Below are 23,358 nucleotides of genomic sequence, written 5' to 3'. Positions count from 1 at the left end.
GGCTAAATTAATTGGAAAAGAAATACACAAAGGCCATTATCGTCATTTCAGATCCGACATGGACAAAATTCTCAACAAAACCACGTATCAGGGGCGAAGTGTGCACCTTTTTACGAAATAAGGGATGCTCCAAGTTAATCTTTGAAAATAGGGACTAAATGTGTGTTTTGGCACCTGTATGAGGTGTACAAGGGATGATTAGTGTAGTTTACCCTATATATTAATTCATGTGCCACTTATGAATAATATAATTTTATAGTTTTAGGTTTTGACCACAAAAATTTCTTATATTAGACTTTGGCCACAAATTATACTTTTTTGGTTTTACACTTTCGCCATAAAAGTTTGTTATTTAACTTTGCACATAAAACTTTCTTATTTTAGACTTGGGATAATGACTTAAAAGCGTAATATATTTTTCGATTTGTACACATTTGGTCACTGAGTTTTTTTTTGTCCACATTTACCCCTTTAAGTTGTTAAACTGTACACATTTAGTTCTTATGACTTGCTACATCAAGTTAGCCGGTAAAAATGACTAAATAGGGTAATATATTTCTCATTTGGTACGCATTTAGTCCTTAATATTTTTGTACACATTTAATCCTTAATATTTTTTTTTTTGCAAAATAAGTCATTTTTGTTTTTGTACTCATTCAATACCTATGAATAATTTCTTTAAGTTTTTCATACGACATCTTACGTGAGATAACCATATGGTGGTGGCCTGGTGGGATAGGTTGACGCGGTCGTGCTTTATGTTATATGCCAAGATACCTGATGTGGGCCGGCTGTAAGCCATAGACACGGAGGCTCGAGAAGAGCAGTTAGGTTAAGGCGACAGACCAACAAACCCTAGGTATTCCAGTCTGATGACTGATTGGATCTGTTGCATGTTAGCATTCCAACTCGATGACTGATTGGGCCAATGTATTCCAATCTAATGAGTGTGGGCCCGTTATGCATGATAATATGTTTGTTGTATCGGGTATTTTGGGGGAAACTCGTTAAACTTTGTGCTTACCGAGTTGTTTATGTTTTCAGGTTCTATCGTTGAACATGAGAAGGCGAAGACAGGATTGTACACACTCATCAACAATATTGAGGATACCGCGTTTCCTATACTCTGATTTTCGATCAGTGTATTTTGGAATAAACTTTTTTTTCTTAATAATAGATTTATAATTAGAGAGTTTTGCCTTATCTAAAGATGAAGTTTTTTTTTGTTGTGAAAATGAGATGTTACACATAAACATCAATAGCCCCACACACTTTATGAAGGATTATCCCATGTAAGATGCCGTGAGAAAAACCTATAAAAATTATTTATAATTACTGAATGAGTACAAAACTTAAAATGACTTATTTTGAATCAAAAAAATATTAAGGACTAAATGTGTACAAAAATTTTAAGGACTAAATGTGTATAAAATGGAAATATATTACCCTATTAAATCATTTTTCTCAGCTAACCTCGAGTAACCGGTCATAAAGACTAAATGTGTACAGTTTAACAAGTTGAAGGGGTAAATGTGGACAAAAAAACTCAGTGACCAAATGTGTGTAAATCCAATAATATATTACCCTTTTAAATCATTATACCTTTAGACTTTGCCCATAAAACTTTTTATATAGGCAGATTTGCTCCTTATATTTCTGTACGTTCGTACTTCCCACACCATTACTTTGTTAAATGCCACTTTCTATCTCTATACTTTGTAAAATGTGAGTTTTACCCCTCAATTTGATTTGTTATTTTATACTTGGCCCATAAAATGTTTTTATTTTAGACTTCGTCCATAAAACTTTCCTACGTTGGTAGATTTGGTCCCTATATTTTTCTACGTTCACACTTTCCACTTCGTTACTTTGTTGAATGTCACTTTCCATTATCGTAGTTTGGAAAATGTTTGTTTAAACCCCTTAATTTGAACAACAACAAGTTCCACCCATTTATGTTTACTATATTGGCATGTTTACATGTTTGACATGTTTGGTCGCTACATAGAAAATAAATTACAAGAATTGTCCATGTAAACTTATGAAATATGTCTCTATGTAGAAATATATCTACATGAATGGTACACATGTTGATGTACTATATTGCTCTACTGTCCTCGAAACATTATACCCACACAAAATAAAATAACAAACGAGATAAAAACCAAAGAAATACTGAAATATGTAATCATGAAACAGTTTCCAACATCCACGAAGTGCGAATCACTTTTAAGTTGTTTCTTGTTCATATGTCAATGACATCGAATTCAAATGATTATATCAGATTATATTATCATTATAATTAAACGTTGTATATTATGACACTATCAATTTGTTATTGTTTTCAACTTTTATGATTTTCGGCTGAGCCTTTCTACTAAGAGTTCGTTTTGGATGTGTTTCATAAAATAGTTATTTTGTGAAACATTTTAAACAATGCAAAACAGCGTGACCTTCAAGTTGGTCAAAGTTTTTGGAATTGTGTTTTAGACCACTTCCATGCATTATTAGTAAGGAAAACGAACAGTACATACAATTCGGTCAATGCAAAACAGCGCGACCTTCAAGCGGCTTGCACCAAATTTCACGGCATATTTGACAATCTTAAAAGTATGCATATAAGTGGTAGCAACGATTTCAACATTTTATCTGTTGAAAAATGTTCTTATGTAACCTTGTATGTGACCATAACTAAAATAAGATGAACTATTTTTATACAATCTAACAAATATTATCAGTTATTTCAGGTTGCATGAATGCGTGATAAAACGGAAAATACGAAAACACGCGAATGACGAAAACACATATGTGTGACTAAACAGTTTCAACAATATATATATATATATATATATATATATATATATATATATATATATATATGTATGTATTATATATGTATATATGTATTATATATAAATATGTATATGTGTTGAATAGTCTACAAGAAATGGTCAACAAAGTCAAGGAAATGAGAAGCCAAATGAAGACCCACGTTTTTTTGCCTCCTACTCTACATCAACTTGCATGACCAGCCATACTCTTCAAAATACACTCAAGTGAAGAAGATATTTGTTTCTCATATATATGTATACGTGAGTTTGTGTGTGAGGGTGTGTGTTCATTTGTAATGTTGTAACACTTCTACAAACTACAAACTCTCCCAAGAACATCACAAATCTTCATCTTCCTCAAGAACAAAGACATATCCCTGGAGCTAAATGAAGAACACCAAGATCAAACAAGAAGCCAAGTGAAGAACACCAAGATCAAACAAGAAGCTAAATGAAGAACACCATCAACCATCTTCATCTTCTTCATTGAAACTAAAGGTTTTTCATCTTCAACACCTTTGATCATCACATCATACACCACCAAACACTTTCCTTACATCAAAACACCAAAACACAACCATGAAACAACCCAAAACCTTCTGCATCAAGATCAACCACAAAACCCATCACTATTCATCATCATCTTCATGAGAAATTTCACCACCTTTACCACCTTATATAAACCTCCTTCCAACCTCTAAACAACCTTGAAAACATCCTCAAAACACCTTAACACCATTACCCTAGCCAAAACATCACAAACAAAACTTACCTTCAAATCACAAAAATCCCGAAATTGACTCTGAGACGAACACGCCCCGTGTTAAAAACCAAGGCAAAATCAACATGCCCCGTGTTGCCCTCTAATTGCCTTCTTCATACTTCTGAACCTCAACACGCCCCGTGTTCAGCAAGGCTAAATCAACACGCCCCGTGTCAGCATCAGCATCATGAACACGCCCCGTGTTCAGCAAGGCTAAATCAACACGCCCCGTGTCAGCATCATTCTTCAAGAAAACCCTCCAAAACCCTCCTACACGACCCGTGTCACTTGTGCCTTATCCTACACGACCCGTGTGCATGTTTTTACCCAAAAATACTTCAACTACAAATACATAAACCCATGTATTTTGTACCCTTTGTAAACACTTGTTTTACATAAAATCGAGCTTTAAATGAACTTTTTGTTACTTATCCAATGCCGGATTGATCTTTGAACAAATATCGACCAGTCGCTCCAAGAGTCCCAATATCGACCAGTCCATTCAAAGAACAAATATTGAACAGTCGCTCCAAGAGTCCCAATATCGACCAGTCCATTCAAAGAACAAATATCGACCAGTCGCTCCATGAGTCCAGTTCAGTCAATTTATTGACGAACCTACTTGATATATATTTATATATTTATATACTTTATTATAGCTTTATGTCATTTAAATACAGTCATTTATATTATTTATAGCTTTACGTCATTTAAATACAGTCATTTATATTATTTATAGCTTTACGTCATTTAAATACAGTCATTTATATTATTATAGCTTTCAGTCATTTATAGCTTTCATATTTATACTTATTCCACAATAATTATTCTTTATATATATATATATATATATATATATATATATATATATATATATATCTTATATCTTAAACTGATATATCTATCACACAGTAACTGGTAACCGAGCCTTTTGCTGTGGTGATCAGATTGTTATATTTCCAACAAATCGGTATCTGAGCTGATATATAAAAGGAATAATATCCAACATTATCAACCGCATTGTATCAATACAAAATTATCAACAATGTTGAACCATTTGACAACCAAAAAGCGTGGGAAGTTTATTGTAATGGTCCAAAATGGGTCCTTTATCCGGAAACGACACATTCGGGATCTACCACCGACTCCAACAAAAGGGCAAGAACTTCCGAGTCGGATATTGGTGTTAGCCTCGACCTCAATGATGCTCATGATAGGTTCAATTTGATTATGGTTAAAATGAACAATTTGGGTATCAAAAAGACACAACACGAGATAAATCTCAAGTTTTTAAACAATCTTTTCGAAAGCTGGAAAATGGTTAAACTCATTATTCAGGGAAATCCAGCTATTCATACTGAAACTTTGTACAACTTGTATGGAGAACTTCAATCTATGAATCCTCGATTGACCCACCAACCATTGTAGCTTTTGGAGGACCACTTGCACTTGTGTCCACAACTTCTCAAAACCAAACACCCTTCAATGATCAAAACTTTGATCATTTTAATCAGACTACATCTTTTCAAAACCAAGCCTTCCAGTCTGATTCAAATGATGAAGTAGATTATCAACAACTGTGTGCGTTGGTTGCAAACACAAATCTCCAGAGATTTATCCCAAATCATGGTCAATCAAATTTTAGGCCAAATTTTCAACCAAGACCATCTTTTGGACAAAATAACTCAAGTTTTCAACCAAGGCCATCTTTTGGTCAAAACAACTCAGGTTTTCAACCTAGACCTTACTTTGGACAAAATTCTCAAAGACCTTCTTTCCAAAATAACTCAAACCAAGGTTTTCAAAACCAGGGATTTCAAAACGATCCCAACTCGGGTCATAATCACAATCCAAACAACAGTTTTCAAAATCAAAACAGAGGTTTCCAAAATCAAGGTTACAACAATCAAAACAATGATTTTCAAAACAACCAAAATTTTGGATTCCAACAAAACCATTCTCAACCTTCCCAACAAGCCCAAACTCAAACACCTGAAAGACTTCCGATTAAAAGTCAAAAGGATGATAGTGATGAAGAAGTGATCATTTGTCACAACTGCAAAGGAACAAATCACTATGCCAGAGAATGTCGAGCCAAAAACAAAACCAAAATCAAAGACTCAGCATACTATGCTCAAAGAGCCGATGAATTGAAGAAACTGGAAAACCAAGAAAAGCAAAGAGCATTGATGGCAATCCATGAACCAAGTGTGGAATACTGGCCAACTTCTGATGACGAAGTTGAACACAAACCAACACAATCAAACTTCTGCTTCGTAGCTGGTGTTGAAATACCTTCAAGAGCTCCAAACGTCATAGAACAGGTATGGTCTATGATCTCTGAACTTGGTTTTTCCAAACAATTTTTGAGTCTCACATAACCAAAATTGAGACTAGTCTGGAAGTTGATCTCAAAACATATCATGACACAATGGTCAATTATGATATTTGCAAATCTGGGTTACAAACCTTGCAACTCAAATTTGGAGAATCAACAAGAACGAAAAGCAAATTGGAAAGAGACGTTGAAAGAAAATCAGAAGATTATAATCACGTCTTGGAACAATTAAATCAGACCCTAATTCAGAAAAGGGATTTGGAACTAAAAAATCAGTCAGTCATTTCTTCTGAAATAAAAGATGTTTTAAAAATGGAAATCCTTCAGTTGAAACAAGACTTTCAAGAATCAACTGACAAATACAATGTTTTAAATGAAAAATTGACTGATTCTTTAAAACAAATCAATTCTCTTGAAACCGAGAATAAAAGACTGATATGGAATATGGATTCTATCAAAGTTGCCAGAAAACTAAGTGATGATATTTTCACCAAGGCAAACGCCTTAGGAACTGGCAAAATTGATATGAATTATAGACCAGGAATTGGAAGAGAATCCTTTGAAATTGAACAAGCAAAACAGGAAAACATGACGAATTGTGAAAACTCTGAATCTACTCTACCAAATCTTTTCACATCTGTTAATGAGGAAGATTCAGATGAAGAAACAGTTATCAACTGTAGTCCAGATGATACTGCTTTCAGTGTTTCCAAAAAGTCTTTCAAAAGAGTTGTAAATTCTGAAACAGACTCTACAAGTTCTTTAACTCACCAAATCAAAAATACCGATGGAACCACTAAACTCAAAAACTTTTTGAATGGAGAAAATTCCTCTTATGAGGATGGTAGTACTTCTAAACCAACTGCTTTTCCTACAATGACTTCATCAATTGTTGGAAAAACTAGTCTGGGACAAAAATACTCCAAGAAACAACAAACAAGCAAAAAATCCATTCAAGTCACCAAAACCCCACTAATCAAGCCAAACATTTTTGAAAACCAACCAAAGAAACCAGTTAAACCCTACATTATACCTTATAAACAGGTTTCAAAACAAAAACCAAAATCTTTTCAAAAACCTTTTGAAAACCACTTTCAAGATATTACTTTTAATCATTCAAGGAACTTTCAAAAACCATCACATCAGAAAGTTTCAAACCATCATCATCAAAAAGCTTTTCAAAATCGCCCATCACATCCCAGATATAAAGAAAACTTTTCAAACAAACCTTCACATCTAGGATATCTTTCACCAAATCACAGATCTTATCAACCCACGGGTTTTCAAAAACAAATTGCATTTTGGGTAAAATTGATAGATCAAATCAAACCTCAACCATTCCATCGTTATAAACCAAACCATTACAATAATGTGAAGTCAAATGATAAAAGAAATTCATTAAGAAAAGCACCCAAAATAACAACTGACAAACCAGGACCCATTCAGATTTGGGTACCTAAAGTTTCTGTCTGATTGTAGGTACTTAATGCTGGAGAACCCAATGATGATACATGGTATATTGATAGTGGCTGCTCCAAGCATATGACAGGAAACTGGAACTACTTACGTGACTTCAAACCTATACAAACCAATCAAGATGTTACCTTCGGCAACAACATGAAAGAAAAAATCAAAGGTTATGGAAACATAACAAATGGTAATTTTACCATAAAGAAAGTTGCCTTCGTCGATGACCTGAAACACAACCTCATCAGTGTTTCTCAACTGTGTGATAACAATCTTGAAGTTCTTTTCACCAAACAACGAAGCTTGATCATGGACGCCAAAACCAAAGATGTTATAGTTGATTCTGACCGTGCCGGAAATATGTATCCACTTGACATGGATCTTATCTATGGTAAACCCGATATCTATTTGTTATCTAAAGCCCCAACAAATATTAGTTAGTTATGGCACCACCGCCTTTCCCATCTAAACTTTGGGTACATCAACAAATTAATCGGCGATGATCTTGTTCGAGGGCTACCACTTCTGAAGCTTGATAACGAAACTCTTTGTGCTGCATGTGAAAAAGGAAAACTTTCCAAATCCACTCACAAAAGCATCTCAGAATCTAGTGTGTCCGAACCACTAGAGTTGTTGCACATAGACCTTTGTGGCCCTGCCAAAATCCAAACCATACAAGGGAAGAAGTACATTCTTGTTGTCGTTGATGGTTTCTCGCGCTTTACTTGGGTCTTTTTCTTAAGACTAAAATCAGAAGCACCTGAAGAGATGATCAACTTCATCAAACAAATCGAGCTGAAGTTGAAACGACCTGTTCGAAGAATCCGAAGTGATAATGGTTTAGAGTTCAAAAACAATACTCTAGATTCATTTCTCAAAGACAAAGGAATTGAACACAACTTCTCAGCCCCATACACTCCACAACAGAACGATGTTGTCGAAAGAAGGAACCGAAATCTATGTGAAGCTGCAAGATCAATGCTTATCTTCACTGATCTGCCACAATACTTCTGGGCAGAAGCAATAGCCACAGCTTGCTATACTCAAAATCGTTCCTTAATCCATAAACATCTTCATAAAACACCATATGAAGTCATTAACAACCGAAAACCAAACATCAAATTTTTTCATATTTTCGGTTGTCGATGCTTCGTAAAGAATAATAAAGATCACCTTTCAAAATTTGAATCAAGGTCGGACGAAGGAATTTTCCTTGGTTACTCTTTTTCTTCAGCTGCTTATCGAGTACTGAATAAACGTAATAGAGTAATTGAAGAAAGTACCGATGTTCATTTCGATGAATTTTATGTTAGGAAATTGGATCGTGAACATTTTGGTTCAAAAATGATTGAAAATATTTTTCAAAATCCAATTCAACAAACACCTTCTCCTGACATAGACATTGAAATCGATCTTGATTTGCTTTTTGAACAACCAAAAACCGCTTACAATTCTGAACTTCTAACTACTTTAATTGACCCTACAGGAACACCCAGTGAAGTAATTCCACAAACAAACCAAAATGATGCAAATCAATTCGAGGGGGAACCACCAACACATACTTCCTCTTTGGAACAAACACCAAATCCTCCTTTAAACACCCCATCCCCAAATAGCCAAAACAATCCCGATGCATCATTTATGGGGGAACCTTCAAACCTATTCCAAGATGAAACGCCCGGAGAAGAACAATGGGATACTGAAACTCCAATTATTATAGCGGAAGAGAATCGCTTAATAAAGTGGACCAGAAATCATCCAACAGACCAAATCATCGGAGATACCAACATAGGCATTCAAACTAGAGGCGCATCCACAAATGAATGTTTATTTGGAGCCTTCTTATCCACGACTGAACCCAAAACCATACATTCTTCTATAAAAGATCCAGATTGGGTAAAAGCTATGCAAGAAGAGCTAGCAGAATTTGAAAGAAACGACGTATGGAATATTGTTCCTACTCCACCCGATGTTACTGTTATAGGTTCAAGATGGGTATACAGAAACAAGACTAACGATCAAGGAATCATTTGTCGAAACAAGGCACGTCTTGTAGTCAAAGGATATTCAAAACAAGAGGGAATCGACTACGATGAAACATATGCTCCAGTTGCCCGAATTGAAGCAATTCGCATCTTTCTTGCTTATGCTGCACATAAAAATTTCAAAGTATTCCAAATGGATGTTAAATGTGCATTCCTACATGGAGAGATAGATCGCGAAGTATACATCCAACAACCACCAGGTTTCGAAGATCCCAAATTTCCAGATCACAGCTTTAAATTGCAGAAAGCCGTCTACGGCTTGAAACAAGCACCTCGAGCTTGGTATGCCACGTTGTCAACCTTTCTCGAAGAATCAGGTTTTAAAAGAGGTTCAATTGATCAAACCCTCTTTTTTAAAATCTTTAATAAACATCTGTTAATCGTACAAATATATGTTGATGACATTATTTTCGGTTCTACTGATGAATCTTTAAGTGTTAAGTTTGCAGATCTAATGAAGAGCAAATTTGAAATGAGCATGATTGGGGAGATGACTACTTTTCTCGGACTTCAAATCAAATAGTCAACTGATGGCATTTTCATCAACCAAGAGAATTATGTCAAAAACCTACTCACTCGTTTTTCAATGGAAAAATCCAATACCGCAAAAACCCCAATGGCTTTTGGATACAAAATTGATGCAGACTTAAATGGTAAACCCGTTGACTAGAAAAGATATCGTGGAATGATCGGATCACTCTTGTACCTCATTGCTAGCAGACCTGACATCATGTTTTCTACATGTGTTTGTGCGAGATACCAAGCAAATCCTATGGAATCCCATGTAGTTGCTGTGAAACGCATCTTCAAATACCTTAAAGGCACTCCCAAACATGGCCTTTGGTATCCAGCTAAATCCGATTTTCAGCTGAACGCTTTCACCGACTCAGACTACGGAGGATGCAAGCTAGATAGGAAGAGTACATCTGGTAGTTGTCAATTCCTAGGAGGTAGACTAGTGAGTTGGACTTCAAAGAAACAGACGTGTGTGTCCACATCAACAGCAGAAGCTGAATATGTCGCTGCCGCCAGCTGTTGTTTACAAGTCATATGGATGCAAACTCAACTGCGTGACTATGGCTTCAAAATCTCACAAATTCCCATATTTTGTGACTCAACCAGTGCAATTGCCATTTCTAACAATCCCGTTCACCATTCCATGACAAAGCACATCGACATTCGATATCAGTTTATCAAAGACAACATTCAAACGGGTCATATCGAACTACACTTCATCAACTCCGAAGATCAAATTTCCGATGTCTTCACTAAGGCTCTCGATGAAACAAAGTTTCAATACTTCCTAGGCCGTCTAGGAATGTTAAATCCAGATAACATCCATCCTTAAACTTTTACTTTTTGTTTGTACAAAAGTGTGTTTACTTTCACTCAAAAAGAAAATTCAAAAACATTTGAAAAATGCTTTCTTTTCAAAAAAAAAAAAAAAAACCAAAAACATTGAAATAACCAATATTTCCAAAAACATTCAGAAAAACAAATCTTCAAAAATATAATAAAAGACTTGCCGTAATAAGCTTTTATAGAACCTTGTGATTAATCGTCTTTTGACTTAATTTTCATATGCTTATGCTCGATGAAGATTTTAAGTCATATTGATTCTCAACTGGAGTGAAGGTTCAAATCTCCTACTTTTCATAATGTACATAACTTTATTTCCTTCAATTTTATTTCATTATTGATGATTTTAAAAAGAGACATAAGGTTAGGAGGTTCAGATGAAAACAAAAACCCATGTGAGAATTTGTGCCTCATCAATCTGAATCATTGTGGATTTCATTTCTTGTGAGCTTAGGTGTGTCACTATTGCTTATAAGGTATATCCGATTATACCTTGTCACGGTCTCATTTTTGCTTAGATATCAAAATGACCAGGGACGATACATTCATTTCTTACATACTAGACAAACTGTCTTTTATGCCACTAATCCCTACCTAGATATAAGCCAACCAAAAATGATGTCTTAAGATCCCGTGATCCATCAACAAGAAAAGATGAAACAAGATAAAGAAGAATCAACAAGAAAGCCAAATCATTCACCGAAGAAATACCAAACAAAACAAAAAAAAACTCTACATTTGGTATTTTCAAACAAAGTTCAACCAAATGGTTATTTCAAAGCAAACATCAAAAGATCTTGTGATCTGTTTTTAACCATTTTTCACAAAAAGGGATATCTTAATCCCACAAGATAGATACTCTCAAAAATCCCAATTTTCTCAAATGTAGCAAATTCTCGATGCTAAAACAAAATATCCTTTTACAACAAAAAGATATTGATCAACAAAAAGGATACCATCAAAGAAAAAGCTGCAACAACAATGGATTTCCCGGGATACTGTAGCCTTCATCACTGAAGATTCTTAGTTGCAAACTGCACTATGAAAATTGCTAAACCCCTCTACATGTATTTCCCGACGGAGAGAGAGTGAACTTAAATGGCATGAATGAAGAAACCCGCTGAGTAATGCCAAAACCAGTCTTATGTGATTGATTATCTAATAATGAGACTAAGTGACCTTTCAGGAAAAGCATAGTTGAACACCTCCAATATGAGTGTGAGTCGTCAGAGAGAGACATCACTCATTTTTAGTGATCATTAACTTGTTCTGCTGCAAGAACAACCAAACACCCAAGTGAAGTGTGAGCTATACCTATGAGCGTTCATCTGAATCGACCTTTTAAACCACTTGTCATCATTAATAATGCTATAAAATCTTAAGAAATTTCTTTAGATACATATATGGCTACCCTTTGATAACCGAACCCGAGACTTTGATTCGGAAACAAATTTCCGAAAATCTTTTACATAAGATATGTTAAACCAAAGTCACAAACTTTCAAATCAATTGCTATGGTTTTATATATATCTTATCTATTGACAAATCTTTTATCTCGAATCTTCAAACGTTAAACTATCAATATGATTATATCATACATGTCCTTATTTCAGCAATGATTACATAGGGGGAAATTGTTGAAAAATGTTCTTATGTAACCTTGTATGTGACCATAACTGAAATAAGATGAACTGTTTTTATACAATCTAACAAATATTATCAGTTATTTCAAGTTGCATGAATGCGTGATAAAACGGAAAATACGAAAACACGCGAATGAAGAAAACACATATGTGTGACTAAACAGTTTCAACAATATATATATATATATATATATATATATATATATATATATATGTATGTATTATATACATATGTATGTATTATATATGTATATATGTATTATATATAAATATGTATATGTGTTGAATAGTCTACAAGAAATGGTCAACAAAGTCAAGGAAATGAGAAGCCAAATGAAGACCCACGTTTTTTTGCCTCCTACTCTACATCAACTTGCATGACCAGCCATACTCTTCAAAATACACTCAAGTGAAGAAGATATTTGTTTCTCATATATATGTATACGTGAGTTTGTGTGTGAGGGTGTGTGTTCATTTGTAATGTTGTAACACTTCTACAAACTACAAACTCTCCCAAGAACATCACAAATCTTCATCTTCCTCAAGAACAAAGACATATCCCTGGAGCTAAATGAAGAACACCAAGATCAAACAAGAAGCCAAGTGAAGAACACCAAGATCAAACAAGAAGCTAAATGAAGAACACCATCAACCATCTTCATCTTCTTCATTAAAACTAAAGGTTTTTCATCTTCAAAACCTTTGATCATCACATCATACACCACCAAACACTTTCCTTACATCAAAACACCAAAACACAACCATGAAACAACCCAAAACCTTCTGCATCAAGATCAACCACAAAACCCATCACTATTCATCATCATCTTCATGAGAAATTTCACCACCTTTACCACCTTATATAAACCTCCTTCCAACCTCTAAACAACCTTGAAAACATCCTCAAAACACCTTAACACCATTACCCTAGCCAAAACATCACAAACAAAACTTACCTTCAAATCACAAAAATCCCGAAATTGACTCTGAGACGAACACGCCCCGTGTTAAAAACCAAGGCAAAATCAACACGCCCCGTGTTGCCCTCTGATTGCCTTCTTCATACTTCTGAACCTCAACACGCCCCGTGTTCAGCAAGGCTAAATCAACACGCCCCGTGTCAGCATCAGCATCATGAACACGCCCCGTGTTCAGCAAGGCTAAATCAACACGCCCTGTGTCAGCATCATTCTTCAAGAAAACCCTCCAAAACCCTCCTACACGACCCGTGTCACTTGTGCCTTATCCTACACGACCCGTGTGCATGTTTTTACCCAAAAATACTTCAACTACAAATACATAAACCCATGTATTTTGTACCCTTTGTAAACACTTGTTTTACATAAAATCGAGCTTTAAATGAACTTTTTGTTACTTATCCAATGCTGGATTGATCTTTGAACAAATATCGACCAGTCGCTCCAAGAGTCCCAATATCGACCAGTCCATTCAAAGAACACATATCGACCAGTCGCTCCAAGAGTCCCAATATCGACCAGTCCATTCAAAGAACAAATATCGACCAATCGCTCCATGAGTCCAGTTCAGTCAATTTATTGACGAACCTACTTGATATATATTTATATATTTATATACTTTATTATAGCTTTATGTCATTTAAATACAGTCATTTATATTATTTATAGCTTTACGTCATTTAAATACAGTCATTTATATTATTTATAGCTTTACGTCATTTAAATACAGTCATTTATATTATTATAGCTTTCAGTCATTTATAGCTTTCATATTTATACTTATTCCGCAATAATTATTCTTTATATATATATATATATATATATATATATATATATATATATATATATATATATATATATATATATATATATATATATATCTTATATCTTAAACTGATATATCTATCACACAGTAACTGGTAACCGAGCCTTTTGTTGTGGTGATCAGATTGTTATATTTCCAACAAATCGGTATCTGAGCTGATATATAAAAGGAATAATATCCAACATTATCAACCGCATTGTATCAATACAAAATTATCAACAATGTTGAACCATTTGACAACCAAAAAGCGTGGGAAGTTTATTGTAATGGTCCAAAATGGGTCCTTTATCCGGAAACGACACATTCGGGATCTACCACCGACTCCAACAAAAGGGCAAGAACTTCCGAGTCGGATATTGGTGTTAGCCTCGACCTCAATGATGAGTTCAACGCCATCGAGGGGGAGGGTCCACCGGACGTCCAATTTCGTCGACCACCAGGAAGGTACAAAACAAGAAAGGGGGGATCTTCAAGCGGAAAATCAACGAATGAAGATGTACCAACAGACAAAATAGACACAACTCTAAGTTATTTTTAGAAAAAAAATTTGAATCAACGGAGGAAGCTCATCGGCAAAAAATGGTACTCACCAATCTTCAAATTTTAAACACGGTGCCACAACTGAATCTCCACCCAAAAAATTTAAGCGCGTTTTTAAAAATTCAACAACAAGTTCTCGAAAAATATCGTAACTAGATTCTATGTTTTTTTTTATGTTTTCTTAGTAATGTAAGTTTAATTTTCTATATTTTTTTAATGTTTTTTTTAGTAAGTTAGGTTTAATTTTCTATGTTTTTTTTATGTTTTTTTTTAGTAATTTAGCATTAATTTTCTATTTTTTAGGTTTAATTTTCAATGTTTTTTAATTAATGTAATGTGGTTTAAATTAATGCAAAATATTTTATTATGTTTTAAATTATGTATTTATTTAATTTAAATTATGTATTTATTTAATTTAATGTAGCACCTGGTTCCTGGTATGTAAATCTTATTTGAGTGTTTTCCATTTTTAGCCTTGGACTCGGTGAGTCATAGGTCCGACTCGCCGAGTAGAGCCGCGACCCAGGACACGTTTTAAGTTGGCAACTCGGCGAGTCCATATCCTGGACTCGGCGAGTCACCGCTGTTGGATGAAACCCTTAGTTTCAAGGGTTTGCGCCCTATTTAAACTCTCATTCCGCCCCAATCTCTCCCCCATTCACCCTCAGATCTCTATACATTGTTCAAGAGTTGTTTCTTTGTGAGTTTGAAGCATTTGGTGTGCTCTCTTGAAGTTTTGGAGTGGGAAAAGAGTAGATCAAGAAGAAGAAGAGGAAATCAAGCATCTTTGAGCTTTCTCAGTGTGTTCCCTAAGGTATGACTCGATTTTCCCCTTGTCTTCATGCTTATAGTCCCTTATAGCTCCATAAAAGTCCTTCTTGAACCATTTCCAAGCTTGTGTATGTTTGGGGGTTCATAATAAGCTGAGTAACCTCTAGATCTAGGCATGGTTAAGCTCCAGGGGCTCAGATCTACTGCTTTTATGGACCCATGTTGCATGAAAACCTTAGATCTACTCTTTTGGTGCATTTTGAACCCTAAAACCCTCATGGATGGATATTTACACGTAAAGTTGGAAACTTTACGTGTTATTCATGCTCTAGGAGCCCAGATCTATGAATGACATGGACTGGATTCGAGCAAAATCGCGTTTATGGCTCTTGCATGAAGAAGACTCGGCGAGTCGCTCATCTGACTCGGCGAGTCTAGTCGCGAGTCTCTGAGATTGTCCCCTTTTTAGCTGTGTCGAGTTGTGTAGTGAGTCCAGGGTGGACTCGGTGAGTTGGAAGCCAAAACTCACCCATAATGGAAATCAGCGAGTCGATGCCCAGACTCAGCGAGTTCAAGGCAATCTCCTTAGGTCAAGAACAGACTCGTCGAGTTGTTCATACAACTCGGCGAGTCACAGTATAAATTGTTCATCGGATGAAGATGAACTCGGCGAGTTGTTCATACAACTTGGCGAGTAGGATGAAGGACTTGAACATCAGTTTGGAAGGAGAACTCGTCGAGTCAACGCCCAACTCGACGAGTAGAAGCAGAATCCAGGTCAGTCGTTTGGACAGGGACTCGGCGAGTTGGCGAGCCAACTCGGCGAGTCGGGTCAACTGAAAGTTGACTATGATTTTGACTTAGGGCGTGATCAGGGGTAAAATGGTCATTTTACCCAAAGGACAGTTAGCAGTTTTTGACTAAGTGTTTGGTGGGAATTACAGCCGGAGGATTTCCAGAGCAGCAGCACCAGACAGACTATTCCCACACAGATCAGCAGCTACAAGGTGAGTTACCTTCCAGTAGCGGTGGGTCTAAGGCCACAATGCCGACCCACCGGTAGGAGATGTGTGATTAGATGATTGTCTTTGTGATATTCATCTAGGGTTGCTACTACCTGTGTTATGTTTATGTGTTAGTGATAGTAGGGGGAGATAGTCCCCCAGAACATCGGTCGATAGGGCCGAAGGGGTGGTCATGCCCAGCCATGCTAGATAGACTATTGGATATATGTGTTATGTGGTAGTAGTAGGGGGTGAAATAGTCCCAAGTATCCGGTCGAGAGGACCGAAGGGGAGGCCAGCACCCAGATTTGCTAGGCAGTATCCGGTCGAGAGGACCGAAGGGGAGGCCAGCACCCAAATATGCTAGGCAGTATCCGATCGAGAGGACCAAAGGGGTAGGTCGGGCACCCAGATATGCCTGACAATTTATGTATGTTATGTGATTGTATGGTATGTGGTACAATGGGGGAACTCACTAAGCTTTGTGCTTACAGTTTACAGTTTTGGTTTCAGGTACCTCTTCTTCGAAGGGGAAGGAGCTGGCGCGGTAGCGGCACATCATGCACACACGCTGGTTTCCGCATCTATTGGATTTCTCTGGGATTTATACTCTGATATTCTGATTGGTTGTATGATTTAGCATTTAGACATGGTTTACGATGTGATGTGGTTGGATCAAACAATGTTTTTAATTATTAACGTTTTCTAAAGTAATGTTTTAAAAATGGAATTTTTGGACGTAAAAATTGGTTCGTTACATTTAATCTTAAAAAAACTAAAAAACAAATGTCGAGCTGTAACAATTTCCAATGTCTAGTAAGTTGGTGGTGGAGTTGGCGTGGCACTAAGTTGGTAGCGCTTTTTCGGTGGCTTGGCTGTGACCACTCCCCATAACCTAAGGGTTGATTAATCTTATGGCTAGAGCGTTAGGTGTAGCTGAGAATATGAAAAGGTTATCCGGGTATGTTCACAAGATCTAGATTGTATCCAATAAAAGGGATCATATCAATATAAATATCTTTCTAATTCAACTAACCCACATTTAAACAGGTAAATGGTGGTTTGAGTATGTATGTATTATGTATGTGTGCGTAGTTATCTAAAATGTATACCAGATCGATCGGATTAACTTACTTCTTAATAACTCCATCGATTTAAATGTGAGACCAGCTAACGAGGTGTCTTATCGTGTGTAGTTTCCATATGGGCTTTTAATAGTGTTACAAGTCGATTACTGATACAAAGTTTTGTATAAGTTTTGTTTAATGATTTGCACACATCCATTGGCACCAAAAGCATTCAAAATCAATGTCATATGAATGCAGGTATATACTCTTTTCGTCATATTTAATTAATTATAGAGTAGCTAGCTAGTATTGCTTTCTTTTTCTTTGGATATAATCTTTTGATAATTTCCTTTATTTTAATTGTTTTGGTATTTTTATTTTCTTTATATAACTATCTCATGGATGTTAAACTAGTCAACCTACTTTTTTATTTTATTCCTTTATAGAGCCCGATGGATCCACCATTACAAAATAAGAAGTAATCAATAATGTTGCAAGTTTTGGAATATCATTATTAACAATGTCTAATCCCCCATACGCAAACAATATAATCAAATAATCAATAATATTTATTCAACTTATATTTAGTCATGAAGCATATAAGAATTATTTTTTCCTTGGAGGGCCTAGAAAATCTCTAAAGAAATATATCTAGATCCTTTATAGGGTCTTGTAGCAAATCAAAAGGCAGTTTGTGGCACAACATGATAGCTTCTGTCTGAAATAGAATCCATTGGATATATGGCGTAGTTGATTCCAGGAAGTGCATGATTTTGGAAATTATCGAAGAAATATTGCAAGTTGGAGAGTTTCCTCTATCCTACATTGGCGGAGGAAGAAACATTTAGTTGGTTTATAAGGTTTTTCCTTGATAGGCCTTCAAAGACGTTAGTGGATCAAATGAATGGGAAAAGCCCACACAAGTGCGCCTAGCCTAGCACTAGCCGATGCCGCGAGTGCATGTAATGGTGCGATTTAAGCACACTTGACACTTCACACAATGTATCAGTCACTGGGAGCTGATGATAATGTGATACAATGTTCGAGAAGGCTCAGAAAACAGCTTTCTATGAGAGCAAGTTGTTGCCCTATGGTTTTTATGGGCCGGAGTATGAGAGCCCTTTTCTGACTTCTAGGGTTTTGATACCTATAAATACAGCTCCCTAAGAGCCATATTCCATACACAAAAATTCAAGGCTCTTTCAGTATTCTTGGCGATTTCTTCCTGGTTTCTCAGTATTCACTTTGAGTTTATTGTTTTTCATTGCAGTTGGAAACTCGGTAAATCTAGATTAGATCCTAGGGTTTTACTCTATTGCTTACAACTGATAGAAGCAAAGTAAAAACCTTTAAGGGCAAGAGTCTGATCCATGTGGTTCTCTAAGATCAAGATCAATCATCAACAGGTCGTTTTACAATACTGTTTTGCGTTTATTTTAATCCAATAGCAAGACACTCTTCTTCTACCTTTTTTATAATCAGATCTAATTGAGAAGTATTGATATGGTTTTCTAGATGAAACTTGGTAATCATATTAACAATAATTGGATATATTATTCGCAACTAATAGGCATATAATTATTAATATTATTTTCTGGTTTCCTTACATGCTATTGGCTCTAATTTTAATAATATTAAAGATTTTTATTATGTTTATTAATTATTTGAATAACGGACATCCAAATCCCAACTGCTAGTCTCTATTACATGAACCAAGAGTTTTCCAAGCTTGACCGATTCGATGGTCAGACTATACCCATTGGGTCGACAAGGTCAAGTTCATGCTTCATGTGTTGAAGCTTACCTATATTTTTGACCCAAAACTCACCCTAATTCTTGTTGATCCAATTCTCGAGTCATGGAAAGTTGTAGATCCAGTAGTCATCTCTGATCTTGAAAAGCAACGGGCTTTGCATAGAGAATCTGAGGAACTATGTGCGGGTCACATCAAGAACTCATTGGCTGATCGACTCTATGATCTTTATGTGACAGTTAAAGACCCGAGAGAGCTATGGAGTGCTTTGTAACTTAAGTACAAGGCAAATGAGGAAGGTACTAACAAGTACCTTGTGTCTAAGTACCTAGAGTTTCAAATCGTTGTTGACAAACCTATCATGGATCAAGTGCATGAACTTCAGGTCATGGTCAACAAGCTTAACACACTCTTTATCTCGATACCAGAACTCTTTTAGGTTGGTGCGATCATTGCAAAACTGGCACCCTCATGGAAACACATCTCTAATAGAATGATGCACAAATTTGAGGACTACTCCTTGGATGATCTGATGAAGCACCTTCGTATTGAGGAGGAAACTCACATCAGGGACAAGCATGGTAAAGTCGGATCGAGTGTGTATCATGTGTCAGCCGAGAGTTCTGGTCACAAGACCAAGTATGGGGGACAAAAACAAAAAGATCTTTGGAACCAAGAAACAAAGCTTCAAGAAATCAAGTCATTAGAATCCTACCTAGAAGTCAACGAGGGCCAAACCTTACCACATTTGTAGAGAGATTGGGAACTATGCGAGAGAATGCAAAGATCACAAATCCGGACTAGTTGCACATGTAGTCAAGTAAGTGATTGATATGGTGGAAAGTGTGAACATCGGAGAGATTTTCATGATATGTTCCCTTACTGGAGCAATCCGTGCTCCAGGATTATTCGTCGACATTGGAGCCACTGTGCATGTTTATGGGCAACGAGAGAGCTTCCGCACTTACCATCCAATGCCACCTGGAATGGCAGTCGTATTTATTGATGGTCAAAGAGATGAAGTTCAAGGAATAGGTGATGTTCATTTGAAGTTCACACATGGTGAATGGGTTACCCTTTGAGATGTTCTTTATGTTCCTATTATCTCGAAGGGGTTGGTTTCTACATATAATTTTAACAAATTTGGTTCAAAATGGAGTTTGAGAAAGGCATAATTATGATCAGTACAAGAAGAAGATATATTGGAAGGGCGAACAACTATTTAGGAATGTATAGTGTCTTTCCCTTAGTGATGAGGGTAGTGAAAGTAGGCCAAGTGTTGAGAGTGGTGGTTCTAATGTTGAAAATGTGTCTTGTGTGGGTATGAATGATGTAACTGATAGAATGATTGCTAATGTGAATGAAATGAACTTTTCTGGTTACTTTGTTTTTTCAATTTCTTTATGGCATAAACGTTTAGCACACACTGATATTAAAATCATTGAAAAAAAATGCAAACTAAAGGAATGTTAAAATATGACACAAAAGATTTTGAAAAATGTTAAACTTGTGATAAATCAAAGTTCGCAAAGAAACTTTCTCCATCGGTTAAGAGAAATACATCATTACTTGAGTTGATACATTTTGATATATGTGAATTAAATGGAATACTTACTTGAGGAGGAAAAAGGTATTTCATCAAATTATGTGATGACTCTAGTCAATATTTACATGTTTATCTACTGAAACCAAACAAGATTGAGCTTTTGATGCATTTAAACTATATAAGGATGAAGTCAAAAATCAACTTGAAATACACATCAAAATTCTTCGCTCGGATAGAGGCATAAAATATTTCAACCAAGATTTTGACACATTCTGCGAAGAGAATGAAACCAAATATGAGATAACTTCACCATATACCCCCAACAGAATGGTATGGCTGAGAGAAAGAATACGAACCTATGTGAGATGGTCAGCTGCATGTTGAACCAATATGGTATACCAAACAATTTTTAAGGGGAACCACTTTTGACTATTTGTTATGTCCATAATAGGATCACAAGTCATGTAATTCCTACAAGCCCTTATGAGTTATGGAAAGGTAGAAAGCCTAACCTAGACTATTTTAAAGTGTGGGGGTGTGTAGCTTATTATCGGATGCATGATCCTAAGAGATATAAATTAGGAGCATGAGTTATGAAGAGTGTTTTCATTGGATATGTTCAGAACAGAAAGGCTTAGTGATTATTGGATGATGAATCTAGTGTTGTCGTAGAATTTAGAGATGTGGAATTCTTTGAAGATAAGTTTTCTATAGATGATGAAAAGTCCAATAGCCCAACAACTACAAGAACTTCTCAAAAATACTCCCACCTCCTCTCATTATAGAGGAACCAATAAGAAGTACCGGGGCTAGAATAGAGAAAAGATTTGGAGACGATTTCTATTCTTATTTGGTCGAAGGAACACAAAAAAGTGACAAGATAGGTAATCTTTGTCATTAACTTGGATAATGATCCTAAGACCTTAACTGAATCCATGATGTCTAGAGATGCTTCTTTGTAGAAGGAAGTCATCAATGATGAAATGGACTCAATTATGGGTAATGGGACTTGGGAGTTAGCTGATTTACCCAAGGGGATGAGAGCCATAGGATCCAAATGGATATTCAAGAGAAAATATCATACAAATGGATCTATATTTTCTTATAAAGCAAGAATAGTTTCTAAAGGCTACATGCAACAAGAAGGGATTAATTATTTTAATACATATGCCCCAGTTAATAGGATTAGTTTTATTAGAACTCTCATAGAAATATCAATTTTGAAAGGATTGTACATTCATCAAATGGATGTGAAGACAACCTTTCTGAATGGTTATCTCTAAGGGATATTTACTTGGAGAAACCTGAAGGGTTCCTGACACCTAGACAAGAAAACAAAGTGTGTAGACTTATTAAATTCTTTTATGGGTTGAAGCAAGTTCCCAAACAGTGACATGAGGGATTTGACACCATTGTGACTGCTTTCAGATTTCAGCACAACAATGCTGACACGTGTTATTATTCCAAATACACATCTAAGTACATAGTTGTTATATGTCTTTTGGATTTCAGCACAACAATGTTTTCCTTGATGGGTTGTTGGGTTTGCCACCACCATGTCAGGTAGGGTTCCAGTTTGTCACTATTCCTGGTGTAACTCCTATATCTAAAACCTCTATTAGGTTGGCTTCTTTGGAATTGAATGAGATGTTGCTGTAACCTCAAGGTTGGTAGAACAAAAGTTCATTCAACTAAGTTCCTTTTCTTGGGGAGCGTGGATTCAATTCATTAAAAGAAAGATGATACATGTGGTTGGGTATGAACTATCAAAGATTGAACAGGATCTAGATGAAAACAAATAGGCATCTACATCCTTACCCGGTTTGGGGTGAGAATTGATGCATCGAAGGAAGGTGATTATGTATTCTTCGTAGTAAGCAATGAGTTCCAAGGTAGATCTCTTGGTGTGTGATAAGGAGTTGGCAGTAGTGGTTATTACTCTTAATCTATGTCATTATTATTAGCATGGTATGAGGAGTATGATATAAACTGATCATAAGAGCTTGCTGCGAGCTAGTAGCGTTGCACTGAGCTCTTTGTTGATTATATATGTGAGATAAGTTACCACCCTAGTAAGGAGAATGTGGTAACTGACACATTGAGTTGCAAGGAACCTAAATCCTCATACTGTCTCAAAATTATGAGCATGGTGGTTGTTCTTGGTATTTTTTTTAGTAAAGAGTAGCCGAGGACATGAGACCTTTCAGGGTCGTTAGTGTTCATGACACATTGTTATGAGACGTGTATAAGTCCAAATATTAGGTTCACCCAAGAACTATTATGATTTTTCGTGAATCAAAATTTGATTATTGGTGGCCAGAGATGAAATAGGACACAACACCATATGTGTGGGAGTAAGTGATGTGTTCACAAGACAAGTCATAACATCAGGCACGGTATTGTAGTTTCCATATATTGGAAATGGGTT

This window comes from Lactuca saligna, chromosome 2, assembly GCF_052625555.1.
Source record: "Lactuca saligna cultivar CGN05327 chromosome 2, ASM5262555v1, whole genome shotgun sequence".
NCBI classification, from domain to species: domain Eukaryota; kingdom Viridiplantae; phylum Streptophyta; class Magnoliopsida; order Asterales; family Asteraceae; genus Lactuca; species Lactuca saligna.
The sequence above is the reverse complement of the archived record's forward strand: the minus strand, read 5'-3'. Positions refer to the sequence as shown.